This window comes from Ixodes scapularis, unplaced genomic scaffold (genome assembly GCF_016920785.2).
Source record: "Ixodes scapularis isolate PalLabHiFi unplaced genomic scaffold, ASM1692078v2 PGA_scaffold0__279_contigs__length_252992795, whole genome shotgun sequence".
Taxonomy (NCBI): domain Eukaryota; kingdom Metazoa; phylum Arthropoda; class Arachnida; order Ixodida; family Ixodidae; genus Ixodes; species Ixodes scapularis.
In genome coordinates, this window is record NW_024609835.1 from 120,671,633 (window position 1) to 120,688,887 (window position 17,255).

The following is a 17,255-nucleotide window of genomic DNA, read 5'->3' on the forward strand; positions in this document are numbered from 1 at the left end:
TCCGCTCGCCAGCGTTGCGTTTATTTCTTCCCCCCCCCCTTCCTTTCCCTCGCCCTATCCTCTTGAGTTGTCATCGACTATATCGACACACACAGGTTGCCCTCTCCTGCCCACCGTCTAATTTTGAATCATCCCCAATCCTCATTTTGCTACCTTCTGCCAAAAATACACAAGGCCGGCAAACCCCGGTCGACCCATTGTTTCTGCCATATCTTGCGCTACTGCCAACATATCTGCTTTTCTGGACTCTGTCATCCAGTCTATCGTCCAGGCGTTGCCTAGCTATATAAAGGACACCATGCATCTCCTCCTACAACTTCATACATTCACGCCTAGCTCCGATTCCGTTCTTTTGACATTGGATGTTATCTCCCTTTACACTGTCATTCCCCACTAGGATGGCCTTCCGGCACTGTAACATTTTATTCATCGGAGGCAAAATTTGGGCCCTCCCTCTTACATAATTGTTCGCTCTGCTGAGCTGGTGCTAAGCTTAAGCGCATTCCAGTTCGACGGCTCTTTCTTTCGTCAGAAATGTAAGGTTACAACGGGCACAAAGATTTTTGTGCCCCTTGCCAACCTCTTTGTAGGGTATGTGTAAATGGCTCTTTTTGATTCCCTTGCCGATCCGCACCCCGATTTCTACGGCCGCCAACACCGGCGACACATTAAGCTTTGGATCCCCCTGCACCGTCGGCAACTTCATTCAGATCTTCTTGAAAGCGCACCCTTCTCTAAAATTCATATCATCAGTCTCCCAATCTGTGACTTTCCTGGACCTCTACATATCTGTGGGCAAGGGCCTTTTTGAAACCTCCGTCCATTATAAACTCACCAACTCATATAGCTATCCGCTCTTTTCCTCCTACCACACTCGATCTCAAAAAGTTTCCATTTTATTGGCGCAGTTCCTTTACTTGCGGCGTATATGCAACAACTTTGTTGACTTAAAAAAAAACAAAGTGATAAAAATTATTTCTTTCTTCGTCGACCGGGGCTACCCTCTCCACTTGCTCAAGAGGGCTAAACGACTGGTCTTCGGCATTACTGGACATGATGCCCTTCTCACAGACTCCCGTCATAAAGACAAAAAGAACCTTCTTATGCTACCCTAAAGTACCAAAACTAGCTAATGAGCTAGTCTCTGCAACATCTCACCTGCCCGCCTCCCAACTAATTTTCAAGGCCCTTTTCGTCGCTATCGCCGTCCACCAAACCTCTGCAGTCTTTTCGTCAAAAGCAGCCTGAAAGCGAAAACGAACCCAAACCCAGTTGGCATCATACCTGGCACCACGCTCTGTAATGCTCCCAAATGCCTGACCTGCGACCTTGCGTCCCCACAACAGCTTAAACTCAAAATTACCAACAACCAGTCCTGCAAGTCGGCCCATGGCATCTACGCTCTTTCCTGCATGAGCTGCCCTGACATTTTGTACATCGGGGAGGCGGACCGACGGCTGCATGAACGCTTCCGCGAATATCGTCGTTTTGTCCCCTCAAGATTGACAGTAAACCTGCCTTCAGAACAATCCACAGATGTAGCTACCCATTTATCGACCTCCGCCCATACTCAGCTAAACATGCGCATTTGTGTAATCAGATCAGGCTTCCCCTTCTCCCACGTGCGAGAGAGAGAGGAAATACTTATTGCCTTCGACCTCAAAACAAAATTCCCGGTCTCTTCACTAAACTTTCTTACGCGTGCTGAGCGTTTTCTTCTATACTCATTTTCACCTCAATTTCCGCGCACTGCTCATACGCCGCGCGAAGTAGTTCTTGCAAGATTTGACTGACGGGGGAACAAGCGATGCTTTTGGTGTTTGAAACGTGTACGCCTTGATTAGATTGTAGCAGCCAATACGTCTAGCGTCGCCATTAACAAAGACAACAAATCGACTCTTTGGCGCGAGCCCAACGGCACGTGGATTAAACAGAACGTTTTCACTTAAGCTCGAAGTCGGTCGCACCATCCCTTCCGTCCTCAACATCGAACGCGCTACAAATTGGTGACATGGACGTGACGATCGTCTCAGAGCACCTGCCTTCAAGGGAACGTTTTCCGCAACCCAGGGCACGGCAACGGCTTGTCTGTTGGGACGATTATGCGGGAGCACATATTCCTAGGCCCCACATCCGGAGCCTCTGACACTGCCTCTGCTCTGTCGCGTCTGCCAACGGCGGCTCCCAGCAACGGGCTGTGACCACCTCCCTCACCCCGCCGGCTCGGTAATTCTACGTTCGTTGGCATTACCACAACTGCCGCAGTTCCTGGTATCGCCCCGGCAGCCGTGCCCATCTGTGTGGTGCGGTGATGGCCTGGCACGGTCGCGCGCTGCCACATATGGGGCGTGCCGCACCGCGCCATGCTGCGGCGTGACGAGTCACTGCGCACCAGTCTGTCCATAAGGAACGCCGCTGACTGACCAAGGGCTCTTTGTCGCTACTAGGACAGGCATCTGCTCTCAACTCGGTGCGTCATCTCCGGGAATTACACTGCATCGGTCCCGCAGCTGGCCGCCATCTTTCCTGGAGCCCGAGTGGCGATAGAGCCCGCTAAATGTCGGAGCCACAGCACTACCGGATCGTTGTTCCCGATGTCTCCACTTCGCCTGACCTCAACCTTAACCAGAACCTGCCCGGTCTCCGCACACTGTCTTCAATGTTCACCGCTTTCTGCCGCGTCATTCCGCTCTCATCAACGCCAACAGCAACAGCGCCACTCACGGAAGCTGCCTGGCCTACTGCTCACATAATCGCTCCGTCCCCTGCATCCTGCTGCAGTTCTACAGGCGACGTCTTTCTAGGGGGGGAGCTATCTGTAGCAGCCAATACGTCTAGTGTGGCCACCAACAAAGAGAACGAATCTACTCCTTGGCGTGAGTCCAACCGCACGTGGATTAAACACAACGTTTTCACTTAAGCTTGGAGTCGGTCGCACCATCTCTTCCGTCCTCAGCATCGAACGCGCTACAAAATAACGTACGTCTAAGCTAAAGTATTCCTCCAGATATCTTAATGCTCTGCATAAAGGTGAGAATTACTAGTGCTCCGCGATGAGACGGACTTTTTTTTTTTACTACGGTTCTTGAGTTGAAAACGAGTACCGACATCTTTTCGCACTAATTCTTGCAAACAAGTTTTTTTTTTCTTTTTTTTTTGTGGTCGTTCGGGGGAGGCGATGGGCGCACTTGCACTGCCGTATGGTCGGCACTTGCGGTGCACGAGTGCATGATCGCTCAGTACTTTGACAGCGTAACCGCGGAGGGTCGCCCCCGAGCAAAGTTGCCGCTCGTCCTATGACGTGGTCGACATGAAGTAATATCTTCTCTGCCCTTGCCGTTTTGTTATCTCTAGGAGTTTCTTGTTTGCTCTCGTGCATTTTCTTTCCTCTCGCTATTATATATATTTTTTTTAATTACACCAGTTCGCGATTTCGGCTTCTTTTAACCTGTATCATGTTGCATAGTAGGAATACTTATATACAGTCCCAAAGCGTTCTTCATCGGGAGGGTATTTGCTATGAGGGATATGGGGCGGGGGGAGGGGAGGGGGGTTGGAAGAGATTACCAAATGTTTAAAAGTGCCCATTTGCTTGCTTTTCTTATTTTTTTTTTGGGGGGGGGGGGAGGGATTTTTTTTTGTGTTCGTTCCGGTTTCCGGTCAACCTTCCCGCGCAGGCGGTAAGGGTACTGGGCAGGCTTGTGGACTCGGACGCAAATAAACGAACAGTGAAGACGAATAACAGTAACTTGTCCCTACTGCTGTTTATAAAAGCTCTGTTTTTTCGTTGTTTTCTTTTTGTCGAAAACTTTAAAACAACGATGGCTCCAAAGTAAACACCCGTCAACTGACACCCAGAGTGGGGGACTTCCTCGAGCCGATTCCGAACTGGGCGTCCGCCCGCCGTAACCGTTGTCGTCATGGTTGTGCAGCCGTAGGCCCCTTAGGACCATTCTGAGCATCGTGGTCTTGCGGAGGACGCTATAGGATAGTTCGTGACCCCTTGTCACTTGCGCGACCCGGCTTTTTCTTTCTTATGATTTTCTTGTTAAACAATTTTTTTGTTATTTACTGCAATAGATGACAAGCGAAAACGTTGTACTCCGCCTTCTAACGGTTTCACCTTCCCCTCCCTCTCGACCAATGTACCTACCCTTTTTTTGTGACGTGTGCGACCCTTACTTGTTCCTTACCGTTTTTCGCGTCTATCATTCGAGGAAGGGCGTCCGCGAGAAACGTTGTGTATTCCTTCCTTTTATCTTTACTTTTTAGTGTAGCACAATCAGATATCTTTTACGATTTCGAGTTCAAGCTAACTGTGCTTTGCAGCGCCCCCATTTTCTAGTATACATTATATATATATACAGGGTGTTTCACGAAAGTGGACAAATTCGTTATTGCAAAAACTACGCGTCGCAACAACAACAACAACAAAAAAAGACTTGTATAGTTTTGGTCTTAGACACGCGGCCCATTTAGGAAAACGTTGAAAGTTTGAGATAATTAACTTGTTAATTATTTTTGCGACATTAATTTTTTATATGGTGTTTCAGAGCATTGTTTCAAATAGAAAATTGCTCAGCATCATCAAAAAATACTAAATGAACAAATTGCAGAAGTATAGACGGCATGCACAGCACTTTATGACTTTCTGAAAAACCGCACAAATTCGACGGGCTTTTAAGTTTCGGTTTGCAATCGGAGCGCTTCTCGGCCCCGACGGCACCACGCCCCCTGGAGAAATAGTGCAACCAACCGCTGCCGCGCTGCGCGAGGACAACACAGGACACGTTGGTTGCACTATGTCTCCACGGGGTGTGGTGCTTTCGTTGCCGAGAAGCTCTCCCATTGCAAACCGAAACTTAAAAACTCGTCGAGTTTGAGCGGTTTTTCAGAATGCCGTAAAAAGTCGCGCGAGCCTTCAATCATATTGCAATTTATTGATGTCGTGTTTTTCGGTGATGCTCAGCCAGATTCTAATTCAAACCATGCCCTTAAACTCATTATTTAAAAACATAGTTACGCAAAAATAATTAACACTTTAATTATCCCGAACTTTAATAATTTACCTAAATAGGCCCCTGGCCTAGGACCAAAACGACACACGCCTTTTTATTGTGCGATGTGTAATTTTCGCAATATTGAATTTGTCCACCTTTGTTGAAACACCCTTTATATATACCCTAATTCAACCATGGAAGCATATTCTTTGGGGCGATCGCGATCATCATCATGTTGATTTTCTTTTACCTCGTCATAGAAGACCGCGCTCTCGTAATCCAGCTTGCGTGGATTCTGGGCCCCTATGCATTCTCTGTAGCTCCAGCATATTTACTCAACTGTGTCCACATGGTTCACTTTTAAGCGTAGCTTGTGTATCAAAGGAGGCCCCGCGCAACGGCGAATGATTACACTAATGTTAAAATATAGAAACATCATTTGGAATCCATTATTTATACACAGCATGCTGCATTTGCGATCTTGAAAAGATCAAAATGCCAGGAGTGCGCTTTGAGGATAGTATGTATTCTGCTTATCTGTGTCTCATACACAACTTTGTGTCGATGCGGGCCTGGAAACTTTATAAGGAGGGACGATCATTAACTGTTTGAAAATTCTTCCACTTATCGGCAATGATGAGCTCGGAATACATAAAGCTAATCATTTAGCTTTTTTTTCCCCAGCTCTCCTAGGCATTTGCACAGCAAAATAATAAAATGTCTATTTATAAAAAACAACAAGCATCCCATTTCATCTGCTTTGCTCTAGGAATTATAGATTAGAAAACAATCATCACCTGATGTTGGGACAATGGGTAGTTTTAAATGACCTTGTTCAGTGCCATCGGGCAAGTGCGGCCTGAGTGCTGTCGTTTTGATCCACTCCTGCCGTTACGTAGAAAGGGATAAATCGTGTTAACAGAGAAATAAAAAAAAAGAAGCAATCGAAGGAAACATAACGTTATACTCATCCTGTCAGTGCCACTAGAGACATGATCCACACTGTTACAAAATGATTGCAAACTTTTCCTTTAAGTTTGGAATTATTTATGCCAAACCTTGTAATAACAGTTGCAGAAGTGATAAAAAAATGTTTTGTTCATTACCCTTAAAAGCACTTTAACAACAGTAATGCAACGTCTCTTATTAAATTACCGTCTTTATATGGATATGGTTACATTTTGTGGGTGTTATGAACGAGGGTGTCTTCGGAACTTTCCTACAACACTACATTTCTTCAGTGACCTTAAATTTATTGAATGAAAGTGTTTTTATATTGCAGGTATTCTCGCCATGAATATGCATTAATGATGCTGTTGGAACGGGTTGAACATGTATGAAATTGGTGTTAAAAATATTACTTATAGGAATACCTAGACGAAGTTAAACCCATGTGTTAAGTAACGAAGGATATTGTTAGAAATAAGTAAGATTTGTTTTAGAAAAGTCTATCTTTCTACAGTTGCGTCGGTATCGTTTTTTTTTTAGCTTTCTTTGTGAGTGTCGGCGTTTTGGAGGGAGCATTGGCGTGGGCAGAGCGGCCGGGAGGTGGGAGCGGTTTCCCCCGCGGTCGTTAAGAAAGTCTCGGGTTTCGGGAGTCTGCTCGGACAGATCCCTTCTTGCAGCTGGTTGTGGCTTTTAGCCGAATGTGCCGGTATATAGAGAGTTTTTCCGCTTAGTGTAAAATTGTCGCTTTTTGCCCGATGCATTAACTTAGCGGTTGGCGCCAGTCAGACTGGGAAAATTGCAGAGAACAACTCTACAGGGAATTTAGGTTTGGCGGTTGGAGCACCAAGATGACAGCTCGCCGACCGTTGGGCGACAGTGTACCACGTGGGAGTGGTGAAATTTAAAGTGATTTGTCCATCTCTGGAGAGAAAGGAGGCCTCCGCGGGGCAAGAAAAGGGCTGCCGAGAGGATTCTCGGGGGATTCGGCTCTTGAGACTGGGAACTAAAGTGTGGGGTTTTAATTTTGGAAGTTTTGTATATTACCGTTGACTTGTCGTTTTGTTTTGAAATAAACGTGGCCGCACTCGCCATCGTAAACCAACCAACGTCGGAATGTGTCCAGCGGGACCGAATAACTTTTAGTTTTTTTTTCTTATTCGACTTTCCGGGGGACTTGAATCGGGCGGATATCATCATCGGTCGTCACCATCCTGACCGGCCCCCTCTCCCTTGGAAGGTTGACTACATGCATGTTCACTGAGAAATAAGTTAATTTTTAACGAAGACCATCTATGATCGAAGAAGTCACACTTTCAAGATGTTGCGTTATTTTAGATATGTTTTATTAAACAAATATAATATTTCACAGGAATATCGACATAATGTTACTACTGTAGATACAGGTATGAATGTTTTATAGTTTGTTATATATCTCATTATATTCAAATTATTTTTCATGGGTGGTGGTGAATGTACTTGAATTGTACCTGTGAATAATCGCCCCTTGAATATCAAAACTTCTTCGGAAATAACATAAATATAAATTATGCTTTTCTACAGAAATGGCGTTAAAAACAGGTTTTAACAAATAAATTGATATTCTTTTTTCAAGGACCGGTATATGTTCAGTGAAGGGGCTTCGTATTTAGAAAAGCAATAGTAATAACCGTGTGCAAAAAAATTATAATATGTGTTCTCATCTCAACTCAGGCACAAATTTGTGTTGCATCCTGACAAGATTTTATTAGCACTTCGGGCCATTTGGAAAAGTGGCCAACTAGAGTTATGGCGTAGCGGAATGATGGCTTTGCATGCTCGAAAGGTACTACAACGTCCATTCCAACATTATACCACGGTCGATTGGGTTAAGATACTAGTTCAAGTGGAGTTGCAGAGGTATTCGCACTTTTGTCAAATTGGTACAGGCGGGGATGACCTGCTCCACTTGATTATCTTTGGCCATCAGTAGAGTTCGCGGAGTCTCGTGCGAGTTTTGACGATCTCATTATGCCCCTCATGTGTCTTGGCGATGAGAAGACCTTGCAGCTCTCAGGGTATCACAAATCTCTCATTGCGCAGAAGGATGCCATCGTCAGCGGCAAGATCGTCCATCACGTCGTAGAATGATATTATGTCAGATGACAGGGTTGGTCTTGGAGGCCACGCAGACGTAACGAAGGACAAGCCACTCGACAAAACTGTATAATTTTCGCAGTGGCCTCTTGCAGATGAAGCTTTGTTATCCATTCGTTTTGCAATGCAATGTAAAAAATAATCTCTTCCTCAAATTCAGTACCGCCTTCACCTTCAGGCTGAGGAAGGCGAGAAAGCGCGTCAGCAACTTTGGTTTTGACTCCGCGTTAGAATTTGACTTCAAAGTTGTAGCGGAGAAGGCGTGTTGACCATCTTGTTATTCGGAGTGCTCGATGCTTGTTCCACGTGTTGTCAGTAGCGTCACTAGGGCCTGGTGGTCTGTTCTAAGTGTAAAACACCGTCCTCACAGGTAGTTGTGCCACCGTTAGCAAGCCCACGGGCACGCAAGCGCTTCTCTTTCATCCACGGAGTATTTTAGCTCTGCAGTTGTTAGCGTACGAGAGGCGAAAGCGACTGTTTGTACTTCCTTCCCATTGCGCTATTAAAATACGGCGCCGAGTCCGTACCCAGATGCGTCCGTCGAGACGATTATGGGAAGGTTTGATCCAACATCTTTAAAATCTGCGCTGACGCCAGCAGACTTTTGAACTTCTTGAAGCAGGTGTTCGCTTCGGTCTCCCATATAAAAGGAATGTCCTTCCGCAAGAACTTGAGCAGGGGCTTGACTTCTGCTGGAAGACGAGGGACAAAACGACTATAGTACTCTACCATCCCAAGGAATGATATAAGTTGTGTAATGTCCGTCGGGATGGGAGTCGCGTTGATGACGTCCAGTTTTTGTTTAAGTGGAGCCATTCCTTCTCCGCTGTCGTGATGGCCCAGAAAGCAAAGTTCGGGCATATCAAAAACGCATTTTGTGTTTCGTTTCAGTCCAGCCTCAGCGATACGCTGCTGAACATGGCGCAGTCGCTCTAAGTGCTCTTCTCTGGACTTTCCAATGACGATAACGTCATCAAGATAAAATAGAACTCTTTTACATCTTTCTAGAATTGCTGCCATCATCTCTTGGAATAATGCTGGCGCGGGCGCGAGGCCGAAACAAACACGGTTGAAGCGGAATAGGCCTTCGTGTGTTATAAACGCTGTCCAGTCTCGACTCTCAGGATGAAGGGTGACTTGGTGGGATGGTGACGCCAAGTCCAATTTGGAGTATCGTCTCGCCCTGCGAAGAGCATTAAAATACTCATCGATGTGAGGCAAAGGGCAGCTGTCAATAACGACAGCTTTCTTCGCTTCCCTGAGGTCTACACACATCCGGATTGACCTACCTTTTTTTTTTTTTAAGTACAACAATAGGTGAAACCCAGTCGAATGCGCTGATGCATTATATTGCCGCGTGCAAGGTCACGGACCTGTAGAAGGTTCTCGTTTATTCTTGCTGCGGACATAACTTTTATCGTTTATCCCTGCTCTTGTTTTACTAGAAAGTGCATGTTCATTCTCGCCCTGAGCGCGCTACGCTCGAACCTTTTCCACCGAATCTTCGAGATAGTCACTCACTCTAGATAAGAGGCCGCCGGCGACTTCGTCGAGTCAGTTTCGCCTCAGCGTTCGACCGTGCTGCTTCGCCGCCTTCGACGCCCTGTTGTTATCTTTCTTTCTCCTTTTATTTTTGGTTGGCACAAGTTCGCCATTATTAAACGTTTCAGTTTCGCCAGTTATTCTGTTTCCTCGCCCGTTCATTCGCGACATTTTTGGTGGAGGTGCGGGGTACCGCATACCCGTGCAACGTTCCCCTCCAAGGGCCCGCAATGCAAGTCCGATCCCGGGCCCCCGAGGACCCAACGAAGAGAGGACCGAGACCCGATCAAGTCGCCGCATCCAAGGTCTACCCCCGGAACACGGACTTTGCCACCCACGACTAAGCCGAAGACGACGATGGCCAACCAGGCGCAGACCCCGGCCGCTTCTGCCGTCGTGTACCTGCCGGTCGCACCCAGGACTCCAACGCCTTTCCACGGAGACGTCCACGAGGACATTGAAGACTTGCTGCAACACTATGAACGTGTAGCCCGCCACAACGTGTGGACGACTGAGCAATGCCTCCACAATCTCTACTTCGCACTCGAAGGGACAGCGAGGCATTGGTTTAAAAACCACGAAGCGTCCTTCACTACGTGGGAGTCCTGCGCCGCCGAGTTGAAGCGAACGTTCCTCAACCACTACCGTCGGTAGCTAGCGGAGGACCTTCTTCAAACAAGGGTGCAGGGCCCCAACGAAAGCGTGACAAGCTTCGTAGAAGATGTCATGCGCCTATGCGCCCGAGCCGATCCGGAGGCAGCTGAAGAGAAGAAGCTTCGCGTCCTTATGCGTGGCGTGAAGGCTGACATTTTTGGGGGCCTTGTCCGCAATCCCCCGACAACTGTCGGCGGTTTTGTGGCTGAAGCCACTAACATCGAGCAAGCGCTGTCGGCTCGAGCAAGCCATTACCATCGACTCGCCGGCGTGCCTGCTCCTCCAACCGCCGCATCTTGCCTGAACACCACCAGTGTCGACGGCCTTCGAGAAATCATCCGCGGCGCCGTCCGGGAGGAGCTCCGGAAGCTGCTACCCGCCGCTAACCGACCCGCTTCGCTCTCCATCGCTGAAGTCCTCCGGGAAGAAATCTGCAAGATGCTCCCCGCTGCGGATCGCCCTTCCTCAATCTCGCTCGCCGAGGTCGTCCGAGAGGAGATTCACCGAGCCTCCCAACCTGAAGTTCCGGTCAACACGACGACGCCATCGAAACCGATTTTGAGCTACGCCGCCATGGCCCAACTTCGTCAAGCAAGTTGAAGAAATGCTTGACGACGACATCATCCAGCCCTCAAACAGTCCGTGGGCTTCACCGGTGGTCCTGGTGAAAAAGAAGGACGAGACTCTTCGGTTCTGCGTGGTCTATCGTCGACTGAACGCCATAACGAAAAAGGACGTCTACCCGCTGCCCCACATCGACGACACTCTGGACCGGCTACGCCACGCCCGATACTTTTCGTCGGTGGACCTTAAGAGTGGGTACTGGCAGATCGAGGTCGACGGACGGGATCGTGAGAAGACTGCCTTTGTCACGCCGGATGGACTGTACGAATTTAAAGTGATGCCGTTTGGACTGTGCACAGCACCGGCGACCTTCCAGCGCGTAATGGATACCGTCCTCGCAGGCTTGAAATGGCAAAGCTGTCTCGTCTACCTCGATGACGTCGTGGTATTCGCAACCGACTTCAACGAGCACCTGAGACGTCTGCGAGCCGTGCTACAAGCTATCCAGAATGCTGGACTGACGTTCAAGCCGTCAAAATGTCAGTTCGCTTACGGCGAGCTTAAATTTTTGGGCCATGGCGTGAGTGCTGAGGGTGTAAGCCCTGACCCGGCAAAGACATCCGCTGTCGCCGCATTTCTGAAGCCATCAGACAAGAAAGCCGTAAGAAGTTTTCTTGGACTGTGCGCCTTACTACAGGCGTTTCGTTCGCAATTTCGCCAAGATTTCTGCACCACTCACGCAACTTACAAAGGACGACGTGAACTTTCAGTGAGGGAAGGAGCAAGAACAAGCGTTCGACAAACTGAAGGAAAGACTCCAGTCGCCCCCTATCCTCGGACACTTCGATCCAGCAGCGGACACGGAAGTTCACACGGACGCCAGCAACGCCGGACTCAGCGCGGTACTCGTCCAAAGACAAGACGGAACAGAGAGGGTGATCGCTTACGCAAGCCGGACGCTATCCAAGGCAGAAAAAAATTACTCAACGACCGACAAGGAATGTCTCGCTGTCATCTGGGCGTTAACCAAGTTCCGACCGTACCTATACGGGATCCCGTTCCGCGTTGTCACGGACCACCACGCTCTCTGTTATCTCGCCAACCTCAAGGACCCGTCAGCACGCCTCGCTCGCTGGAGTCTCCGGCTGCAAGAATTCGACGTAACCATTGTGCATAAATCCGGCCGCAAGCATAATGACGCTGACTGTTTGTCTAGGGCTCCAGTCGAACCTCCGACTCCGGCGCCGACGACGATGACGACGCCCGTTTTCTGGGCGCAGTTAACGCTATCGACATGAGGGCACTGCAACGCGACGACACGGAACTTCGCTCTGTGATCGACCACCTCGAAGGTCGAGGAGGCTCTGTCCCACGGGTCTTTTCTCGGGACCTACCGAGCTTTGTCCTGCAGCGAGGCGTGCTTTTCAGAAAGAATTTCGGAACCAGCCAAACTCCCTGGCTACTGGTTGTTCCTATTAGCCTCCAAGAAGAAATTTTTAAAGCGTGCCATGACGACCCAACGGCCGGACCTCTTGGCTACAGCAGGACCCTTGCCCGGATTCGTGACAAGTACTACTGGCCAAAACTCCCGGAGACTGTTATCTGTACACGCGGTCATGTCACGAGTGCCAACGGCGTAAGAAACCTCCGACGAGACCTGCGGGATTCCTGCAACCGATATCGACCCCTACTACGCCTTTCCAACAAATTGGAATGGATTTGCTTGGGCCCTTCCCACCATCGACGTCGGGGAACCGCTGGATAATCGTTGCCACGGATTACCTTACCCGGTACGCGGAGACGAAAGCCCTTTCGTCGGGAACAGCGGTGGAAGTCGCCAAGTTTTTCGTCGAGTCTATTCTGCTTCGACATGGCGCCCCCAAAGTCTTGATAACCGACCGAGGGTCATCGTTCCTGGCCCAGCTCACGGAAGAGATCCTTCGGCTCAGCCACACCAGCCATCGTCGGACCACGCCGTACCACCCACAGACCAACGGGCTAACGGAGCGGCTCAACAAGACCATCGCCGACATGATCTCTATGTACGTCGACGTAGAGCACAGGACGCCGGACGAAGTATTACCATACATCACGTTCGCCTACAACACCGCAGCTCAAGAAACAACCGGGTTTACGCCATTCGAGCTGGTGCATGGAAGAAAAGTGACGACCATGCTGGACGCGATGCTGCCCCATGAGCCTGTGGATGACGGATGCGACGATGCCCATGTGGTCAGTCAGAGAGCAGAAGAAGCACGCCAACTAGCCCGCCTTCGAATTCACGATCAACAGCGTGTCGACGCTCGCCGGTACAATCTTCGTCGCCGCGCCGTCCACTTCCAGCCCGGAGACAGGGTATGGGCGTGGACACCTATCCGCCGCCGTGGTCTCAGCGAGAAACTGCTGAAGCGCTACTTTGGGCCCTACAAGATCATCCGACGCCTCGGAGATCTGAACTACGAAGTTCTTCCCGACGGAACACGACCATCAACAAGACGTCAGCCACGACCCGAGGTGGTGCACGTCGTCCGGCTGAAGCCGTATTACGAATGATAGCACTTTCTACCGTCGTCGACGTGTGAACTGTGAACTGTGAGCTATGGCTCGCGATTCTGCTGTCCTTTAGTTGTGGATTTGTTTTTCGCTTTGTGCTGCATCGGGACGATGCGCTTTTAAAGGGGGGGGGGGGGGTTATGCCGCGCGCAAGGTCACGGACTTTTAGAAGGTTTTCGTTTATTCTTGCTGCGGACATAACTTCTATCGTTTATCCCTGCTCTTGTTTTTCTAGAAAGTGCATGTTCATTCTCGTCCCGAGCGCGCTACGCTCGAACATTCTCCACCGAATGTTCGAGATAGTCACTCACTCTAGATAAGAGGCCGCCGGCGACTTTGTCGAGTCAGTTTCGCCTCAACGTTCGACCGTGCTGCTTCGCCGCCTTCGACGCCCGTGACGCCCTGTTGTTATCTTTCTTTTTCCTTTTATTTTTGGTTGGCACAAGTTCGCCCTTATTAAACGTTTCAGTTTCGCCAGTTATTCTGTTTTCTCGTCCGTTCATTCGCGACAATATTACTGCTGCTGCTGAAAGGCGCTTGATTGGTTCCGTGACAGGTTTTGGTGCCATTAGTGGGATGCCACGCATTTTGTGCTGCACGGGCCGCACTGAGTTCTGGATCTTTCCCTTGTGAGTGTAGCCTTTAAAATGGCCAGCACAGGGGTGGAAAGGAGGCTGAAGTCATTCAAAGACTTTGGGAGGCCCGTCGAGTCGGCGAAAGTTTCGTCATGTCGGAATCGGAAGCTACAGACGTCAAAACGCTCGAAGAAAACGAAGCCTCTTGATGTCGCAGAAGGGACCTTCCTGCAGCTCCCATATCTTCTGATGACTCGTCCCCCTCTGAGACTTGTGTAGGCGGTGTTGAATGCAGCGTCGCGGCTCCTCATGCTGTTGAAGAGTGCTCGTAGAACTGTGTCCCGAAAAAGATGAGTCTGTGCCGGTCTCAAAACTATTTGGGCAGGTTTCTACTGATTCATCGGCCTCCGTGTGCAAACAGCTCATTGTGGACACTTGCTTTTGTAGATCCAAGATTTTCACGGCGTCCATCTCCAACAACGACGTTACATTATTCGCAATGTAAAAGAGAATTTTCGCTGAACGCCTCTTTCATTGTACTGACGGGGAGAAAGCTCCCAGTACCTCGATACGTTGCCGGGAATAATTGAGCAGGGTCACCTGCGGTGGGACAATCTTGGCATCACTGCTGAAGAACTTTTGAAAAATGTATTTTTCGACAATGTACATTGAGGAATCTGTATCCAGGAAGAACTCTAGAGGCCTACCGTAGATTACGACGCTCATATATATATTCCTATCCGGGAAGGCATAGACACGTGGAGGACTACTTGTTCGTCTTCTTCGTCTGAAAAGATATTTTGAATTTGGACATGGTTCTGGCGGCGTAAGGGTTTAGGTGTGCTGCGGCACATGCGATGGAAATACCCGAATCGGCCGCGGCCGGTGCACAATCAACCTTACGGCGGACAAGTGTTGTAGCTTTGACAGTGCGCAATATCATACCCGCAGTTGGCGCATTTTTTATCCTCGTGATAGTTCGTCTCCCGGCGCACGGCGTTTGTCTTTAAAAGTCCCGGTGAGTAAACATTTTTAGTAAAAAAAAAATGATTGTAATTTTTTCTTTAATGAAAAAGAGGACAAACGGCAAGCTTGGCGGATCTTTTGTTTTCAAGCTATTAATTATTGAAGCGGTCGAAGCAACAGTTCACGTTTCTTCCACCTGTCGGTGATCACATGTTTGACCGCTCGCTATTTCGCCAGTTCTTAGAATACTGCACTAGAACGCTTCCATTGGACTGTCTAAATAAAAATTATTACAAAAGCGCAAACTTAAAACTTTGTCACTTTGTATATGCAAATTAAGTGTTATATGTATGCATTTGAACGAGTAAATTTTAAAAACTTTGCCTACTCGGAATCGATTTGCTCCAAAAGAGCACATTTTTGCTTAATTTTTAAATAGTGTGTTGTAATACGACGAGGTATGTTACGACGTAAGACAGGTTTTACTCCGCATTACGCACAATTTGAAGTACCTTTAAGCTAATACGTTAAGATAAAAACTAATGTTAGGAAACTAACTATATTCATGTCAGAATATTGGTCACAATAGAAGCCATGCGAGGTCGCAGCCAAAACGCACTACTGACAAGAGTCGAGCTTTAATTTTTACTGCCGAAACAAAATGCCATAGCTTTATATTTTATCATAAACAGCGATTGCCTTGCTCAAGTAAATTTTACAGCAATAAAAATGCATTTATTTAGAACACGTTTGCTTGATTTTCAAAGCGTTCTCTCGTTCAAATGTAGTTTACTCTTCATCTCTGCACATATAATATTGAATTTTCGTGCAATAAGACGGTTTTAGTAAGTCCTTTCTGATGATGTCAAGGTCATAAATTATCTTAATTATTCCAAACGTGAGAAAATTCCAAACTATGGTGGAGAATCATAGTTTAGCATTTTTGTTTTTAAATTATTCTAAAATCCAAGTTTTTTTTTTTTTTGGTTCATGAAGCTTCATTAAACCTTCTTCGAGTCTCACAAACGAGTCTTTTGTGCTGCATTTTGAGAATTGACGGAATAGCCAGCGGTTAAACATGCGAATCCTGACAGGTGGAAGACATGTCAGTTTCCGCCTTGGTCGCTTCAATTATCACTACCGAAAACAATTTGCCATGATTGCCGATTGAATTTTTATTCATTTCATAAATGCTCTCAAAACATATATTTGTTGTCAGTATGAACAGTCGACCCCCCCCAAAAAAAAACGTGCCGCAATCGAGATAAAGACTTTCTGCGACCTGGTCAGGAACAACGTGTTTGACCGCTCGCTATTTTGTCATTTCTCAAACTACTGCACTAAGGGCTCTTTTGTGGCACTCCCGAAATAGATTTCATTGTGATCAATTAAAAAAAAACCGAGAAAACCTTAATTTATTAAGAAATGTTGAACTGCTTAACAATTCGATGATTGTTGGCAAAATTTGTCAAATTCTTACGTTTGAGCTATATAAGATATTTTAATTACCTTGATATCAAGAAAAAGTTCAAAGTTGGAATTGCATACAAATTCAGTAATAAGTGTCCAAACTAAGATCTGTTATACGCATTTGAATGCCGAATATTTCGCAAATCTAGCAAATTTGGGATTTATTTTCTCGGACATCTCATTGTTTATTTGCTTATGTTATATTGGTAGTAATAAGGTAATAAGTGGTTTTTGGTTGACCAAAATAAAAATATAAACTATTTTGTCTGTGTGACCGCAAAGCTCGAATATTGTCAGTTGGGTATTGTTACTGCATCGTCGCATGGGTGCTAATCTGGTTAACGTTATGGCTTAAATATGGGTGATTACCTATCACTAACACTTAACCTAACATGTAAGCTTAATATTTGTCTAATTGTGCGTAAAGACGCATTTTACAAAGTCTATTAGAACAACAATCATGCTCTATTCCCGGTTTTAAAAAGCGATGCAATGTAATATGTTTATATTTTGTGATAGACCATACCACACCTTGTTACAATTAAAAAAATGAAGCAAAAAAAAAAACTGGGTTTAAAAAAAAAAAAAAAAAAAACTCGATTCCGAATTTTCTAGGCTTTCGAAACTTTCGCTCATTCAAATGTGTATAACAAACTTTTTGTGTACATATTATGTTTAATTTATATGCAATATTAGATAGAAAATAAGCGAGTTTTTTGGTGACATCAATGGCGTTTAAATTTCTAAATATGTAACACTTAAAGACGTGGCGAACTTTGATAAAAATCATCGAAGACAGAAGTTCGACCTTCTTTTTTAAAGTTATTCTAAAATACAAGATTTTTTAATG